Consider the following 7,121-nt stretch of genomic DNA (forward strand, 5'->3'; position numbering starts at 1 on the left):
TATAAACTTGGAAAAGATGAAATTCTTCTTTGGAAAACCACATCATGTTCTTTGAGAGCTCTTTAATTTCTAAAAGACATGTAATTTTTATAGTGTTTGTTTAAAATCTTCAACAAAAAAAATCGTTGATTGGTAGTGGAGCTGATCTCTTCCTGGGTAAAAAGCGTTACAGCCTCTTTCAGGAGAGATTGCAGTTGTCTACAACTTAAAAAGTGATTTGAATCTATCCTCTGTTTATGGTTATTTGTGTTTTGCTGAGGTTCTTCACGGAAAGATTGTTCTTTCTTGTCTTTTGATTATGCTCAACCTCTTATCCTCCATTTTGAATTCTACAGGTTTAGGTTAAGGCCACTATGAAGACACTAAAACCTGTACTTGGTGTTTATTGTGAGGGGGGCATATGTTTATAGACTGGCATGGAGATTCTGTTCTATTTCTTGTCCAGCATAAGATTTATGGTAGAGTGCTTACTAGGTAAAACTGTCCCTCTATGTCCTGCTTAAAATAGAAATCCAATTTACAGTCTTAACAAAGTATGGCTACTCTTAAATAACTTTTCAACAGTTAAACACAGAAAGATGAAATGCAGCTAATGCATGTACCTTGAAGTAATCTAATACACTCTATGAGACCACCACACCCTAAGCGCCCAACAGAACAACTCAAAATATATTAAATGGCTTTCCTTTTAACAGGGTTAAAATATCATTTTAAAGGGCATTGAGAACAAAAGTTTCACATAATACATTTCAGACAAAGCCTTCCCAAAAAGCCATTTGATGTTTCTCAAAATTATTTCATAAATGGTCTATAGTATATGGTAAATAATATAAGCATTAAAAAACTACTCACAACCAAACAAAAAAAAAATAAAATTAAGTAAATGCTTCAACCTCAAAAAATTAATTTTGATATATGAGATTAGTATTTTCTGTAGGCCACTTTTGAAATTAACTGAGAAAATAATAAAAAGGCTGCTATTCTGGTTATCGGTGTTGTAGCCTGATTATTTTTACTTTCATTTCACTTTAAATTATTTGCTACATCCCTACCATTTCCATTTAAAATTTTTAACTTGATTCCTGATTGTTTAAGGTGTATCATACTAAAAAATAAATCATTTTGAGGTAGGACCATTTGATAAATTAAATTATTGTATGTTTAACTGCAGAATAATTACTTAAGATTAGCAATGGCAAATCTTAAGATCAATTTAAAGTTAGAAAGTTTTGTTCTCTTTGGGTACCATATAACTTGACCGACAATCAGATGGCAACATGTTTGATGGTGCCATGAAAAGTTGAATAAATTTGAAAATGGGAAATCTCTTTACGTGAACAGCATTGTGATAGGTGATGAAACTTAGCTGTACTATTATGACATCCTGATCAAGGTCAAGGCTCAGAACAAAATGTGGTTGTTTGAAGATGAAGAGTCCTCTGTGGCTGTTCAAAAATCCAGATCAATGAAGCAGAGAATAGTGGGTGTATTTTTTAGTGTGAGAAAAAGTTTAGAGAGTTGAGTTGGAAACTCAGAAGACAGTTACAGAGTATACCGGGGAATGTCTGTAAAGTTTTAAAAACTCTCAAGAAGCTGCCCCCAAATTCAAGGATGAAAACATGAATTTTTCACCATGATAATGTTTCAGCACACCACTCAAAGTTGCTCCGAGTATTATTTGGCCGCACTGGAATAAAACTATTAGAGCACCCTCCAGTTCTGACTTTGTTACTTTATGCTGTTCCCCCCAGGGGTAAAACATAGTGAAAGGGAAGCATTTTATGAGTGATGATGATTTTCTAAGAGCTTGGGATGATTAGTCTGTAGATTTCCAACATGGCTGGTTTCTTTTAAGACTGTTTTCAAAGAAGGAAGTGTGTAACATGTGGTGGAAATTATTTTGAAAAATTATAAAAAAAAACAGTTATATAGCAAAACTTTCCTAGTGCCTTTGTATATGTATGTGTATAAAAATATATATATTTGTTAGTAGGTTAGCTTCTAAGGATTCTGCCTCTTTGGGCAGTGACAATGTCGTAACCAATGAAGTTTCTCTGGGGTGCGATTATTGCTAGTTGAAAAAGGATTCTGTCCCATTATAAGTACTAGTTCTTGTGATTCAAATTATATTAATATTTTTAAACTTATTTCTTGATTGATTACAAACTAAAGATTAAAAAAATGAACTAATAATCAATGGTTTTTTGGACAGATTTTATTTATATATATTTCTTTTTTAATGTGTATGTGTACAGTAAGTGTCACAGTTAAGTAGCGCATCACCATTGCACATCAAAATATTTTTTTTTTCTTGTAACATAACACCTTAACATAAAATGTACAATTATGCATATAAAATATATATTTATATATGTATATTACTCTTATAATTACATTAAGCTGTTCACTGATATATATATATATATTTGTAATAATATTCTTCAGAGTGTTAAACGAAAAATTTTGTTTTCATTCAGTATAATTAAAAAATAAATATAATAAAATTAGTCCACATAGCAGCTAAACTTTAATTTGTATACTACAAAATAATTTCTTCATTTGTACACTGACTGATGTAGAATGTTACAATACTATTTTATTTATCAGAATTAGTGTTTTAACAATGAAGTACTTAGTCTATAAAACTGTTTTTTACCATTATTATTTATATTAATTAACATTTAAAAAGAATAATAATTAAGATAAGAACGACTTAAATTAGTTACAGTTATGTTTAATTTTTTTATTAGAACCACAATTTAGTCCTCGGTTATATTATAATTTTTTTAAATCTTATTTTAAATTAATTTTAGGAGTATAACTGTTATTATATTTTTTCCCTCATATTCACATATAATATGTAATTTGATTTTGCCTTATCATAGTTTGTTAAGTTCCTCATTACATTTCTTATTCTCCGAAAAATTTAAAAATATTGTTGTTAGTACACTATGTAGGTGGGAATAATAAATATTTATTCTTGGTTATTAATTTTTCAGAATTAAATTTATTAAAAATATTATTAGTTTATATATTTCCCTAAGATTAATTCTTTTATATCTTTTCACAGAGACATTTAAAAATTTCTTTACTGTTATTTTCTGTCCTGAGCTTATGTGGAAGAGGGATTTAGAAAAAATGTTTAAACTCTTTTAATAGATTATACACCTTAATTAAATAATTTAGTTATAGATATAGTAATTATAACTTTTTCCAATCATTATTTAAAAGGATTGAAAATTTAAACATACAATCAAATTCTGGTTCATGATTTAGAATTACCATATTCAAAATTATATTTATGTGATTATTTTTGTTTATAAATTATAAGTTGGATTTGAAGGAAATTCCAAAAAGTAAGCAATTTTAAATAAACAAAGAAAAATTTCATACTAATTTTTTTCAATTACATATCAGAATAAAACTTATTTCTTAAAATTTGTTAATGTCACCTTTATCAGGATCCTACACTAGTATCAAAATACGATTAACTTAAAAAGTTATTAATTTATATATTTGTAAGCTTTTGTGTGGCTTACAGCAGAAAATTTTAGACATTTTAGGAAGCCCAGTTTTACCAGGTAGGCACTTCAACCATTAGGTTTATTGTGCACCCACAAATTGGGGAGGGATGTAGGAAGCTCATAACACTAGAACACACAAAAATGGTCTGGGGGTTTAATAGATCTCAGTTTACTCATCATGAACCATTATATATCCTGAAACGCCAAAAATAGAGATGAATGGATCAATGATAAGGAAAGTGGTTTGACGACTAAATGGAACTATAACATGAATCAAACAACTCTTGCCCAGAACATAGCACAAGTTTCTCTCTGGGCAATAGGTGCCTGATTCTCCCACAAACCCAAATGATTAAGGCATATTTACTGTGGATTGGTGAAGTAGATTACTGATAAGTAACTCTTCATTAACTAAGTGGAAATAAATCTCTCTTCCTCCAGAAACTGAAGAACAACCTGAGAAGAAGTACATTATTTACCTCTTCTTTCTAAAGGCTTCTTAAGGAACTTATTATCCCACTTAAATATTGTGTAAAATGTGAAAGTATTCATTTGAACAATAAGCCAGTTCCCTAACCTTCATTAAAAGGTAAATTTAAACAATGAATTGGAAATTTCCCAACAAAAATTTTAAGGCCACAGTTTTGCACTTCAGCTTGAGTTCTAATCATTTGGAAGCTGTTGGAATACCTTTCAGAGAAATGATATTTGTATAATAAGAAATGAAAAGATCCATAGATTAACAGACAAATTTTTTTGTGGATAAAGACAGCAAAAGGTCGGTCATATAACAAGAGGCTTACTACAAAAAATGGGTAAAGTTGTTTTCTATTTTATTTTGAATTAATATATATACATCCATATCAGCATACTAAGCCAGATGAGATGTACAAGCCATACAAGTATACCTTCTTCTTGTATGTATACAGCCATACAAGTATACCTTCATTCTTTTCATTATAGGAACTGGCTGTATAATGAACATTATTTAAAATAAAAAGCGTCTCCAAATAATGCCTCTTGTACCTTAGCTGTTTTACATCTTTCAAGGTCAGAAAAAAGACTTGGTGAGATAACGTAAATAAACAAATTAATATGCTCTTTTCATTTACAAAAATATGTGTACCTGCTTCAAATCAGTAAAAAGCTATGATATGTAATTAATTATTAGAATAAACTTTTTATTTTTTATTTCAATTGTGGCTTACTTTTGGAACTACATTGTAATCTAGACTGTACTTACTGTAATATTGATCCATTGCTTCAAAAATAATTGTGACTAGTTCAGAAATGTTGAAAGTCACAAAGTTTAATAGGTACTACTTAGGAGTGTAAATATTACATTTAAACTTGTCGCCATAAATAGATTGACTTGATAGAAAACTTAGAAGTATAAAACTAAAAGTGTTTTCCTGTTACATCCTTCTAATATTTTTATTAATATTATTGGTTGAATAAACGATAATTTTTTATAAGCAATTATTGTACTAAATTAGATTTTCCTTAATTTCATTTTAATAAAACAGAAGTTATAATTAAAATTGTTTAAAAGTATAAAAAGTTTTGAAAAAAAAATTAGTAACTAATGTTTTATAATAATTAGGAAGTATATGTATACTTTATATATATAAATATGTGTATACTTCTTTATTGCGTTTTAGGTAAATATTGTTTTTGCTTTGTATAACAATTTTTATTGATACATATTTATAAATATATTTTATAAATAAAGATAATGGAGATAATTTTTATAATTTATGTACATTCCTAATTGAATCATTCAATAATTTTATCATATATATATATATATATATATATATATATATATATATATATATATATTAATTTATAGTTAATAGATCAACCCTAAGTGCAGAACAATTGATTCATAAATTGAATTAATTAAACAATTGTTTATGAATCAATTTTTCAGTACTTAGGGTTGATCTATTAAATATAAATTAATTTGTATTGATACATAGGAGTATGGTTATTAAAGGTAGTGCTTTTAAAAAAAAGTGTGTGTGTATGTATGTATGTATGTATGTATGTATGTATGTATGTATGTATGTATGTATGTATGTATGTATGTATGTATGTGTGTGTGTATGTGTGTGTGTGTGTGTGTGTGTGTGTGTGTGTATGTGTGTGTGTGTGTGTGTGTGTGTGTGTGTGTGTGTGTGTGTGTGTGCGTGTGTGTGTGTGTGTGTGTGTGTGTCTGTGTCTGTGTGTATGTGTGTAGGCCTGACTTAGCTTTTTATAATATTTAACATATTAAAAAACAGTTTTACTAATATAAAAATTATCATTATTATTATTTTAGCAATAAAGCTTGTTTTAAATATTCTGAATTTGATATTGTTTTATGCAGTAATATACATAAAGCAAATCAATTAATTTTTATCTAGTTTTTAATACCACACTACATGTAATAATTATATACGTAATTACTCCATTAAAAAACTATGCAATTTGACACCTCTTTAATGCATATTTTTTTAATGTAAGTTATAGTTTTATAAAAGATCAATTACAACCATTTTGGTGGTCCAGTGTGACAAGTTCCATGCTTGTCTCCCATATTAAAAGACCTATGAAAATATTATCATTGATCCTTGAATTATTAGCTATGTTCAATGATTAGTATGAGTTAACAGACTACGTGCTTGAATTAGAATACTGAAATAAATTATATACTTGACAATTTCATCAGCATATATAGTGATAAAGAAAATTTGACTTTGGGTTTAAAATAGTATAGATTAAAAATAGACATATTATTTCTTATCATATTAGTTTGTATCAAAGCCACCTGTTCACTGAACATATGGATATCAAGAAGTTGCAGTATTGACTGACTGATTTAATAAAGAAATTGTTTCATTGTAACGACAAAAAAAAGTTGATTTTCTTTGATAATTTTCAATAATAAAACTATTTCTTATTAGTTAATTGTAATTAAGAATTTCTTAACCATGCTTAGTTTCTTTTTTTTAATTTCATCCCAAAAATATTATGATATATAACTAAGTGCCAAACTACAGAATGTATATTATAAAATATAATTATATTGTTTTATATTAAAAAGTAATAAGTAGTAACTTATGTAATTTATTGTACATTCCTTATTGTAATTACCCTTTCTTCCATAAATATTTTATTTTAGGAACTATTTTATATATGTAATTTACGTACATGTATTTCATTACAATTAAATACATTTATACAGAATACTTATAGTTTTTCATGAATACTTATTAATTTTCTTTTTTACTAATATGTTAATGTTTATTAAACTTTTTCCATATAATATACAGTCAGGCCTTTCTTATATGTTGATAAATTGTTATATTAGTTTATAAAATCTAATTGTTTTTAATACACAACTTAACATAATGTTTACCAATTGTTCATTTTTGTTAAAGCATCTTAACATTTAAAACAGCACAAATTATTATTTATCTAACCAGTTTTTTTATTGTTTGGTTAGAATAATTCACTTAAATAATAATACTTTTACAAATATACAAAAAGTAATTGGTACCATTGTCTATTGTTTATTATGTTAACTAGTAAAAAATTTTGTATCATTAGAAA

At 27.1% G+C, this 7,121-nt stretch overlaps 1 pseudogene; it reads left to right on the forward strand.

The window, feature by feature from the left end:
* The first annotated feature begins 2,014 nt into the window (after positions 1–2,014).
* LOC142330781 (U4 spliceosomal RNA) lies at positions 2,015–2,143 on the forward strand (annotated as a pseudogene).
* The last annotated feature ends 4,978 nt before the right edge of the window (positions 2,144–7,121 follow it).

Source organism: Lycorma delicatula, chromosome 9 (assembly GCF_047948215.1).
Source record: "Lycorma delicatula isolate Av1 chromosome 9, ASM4794821v1, whole genome shotgun sequence".
Taxonomy (NCBI): Eukaryota; Metazoa; Arthropoda; class Insecta; order Hemiptera; family Fulgoridae; genus Lycorma; species Lycorma delicatula.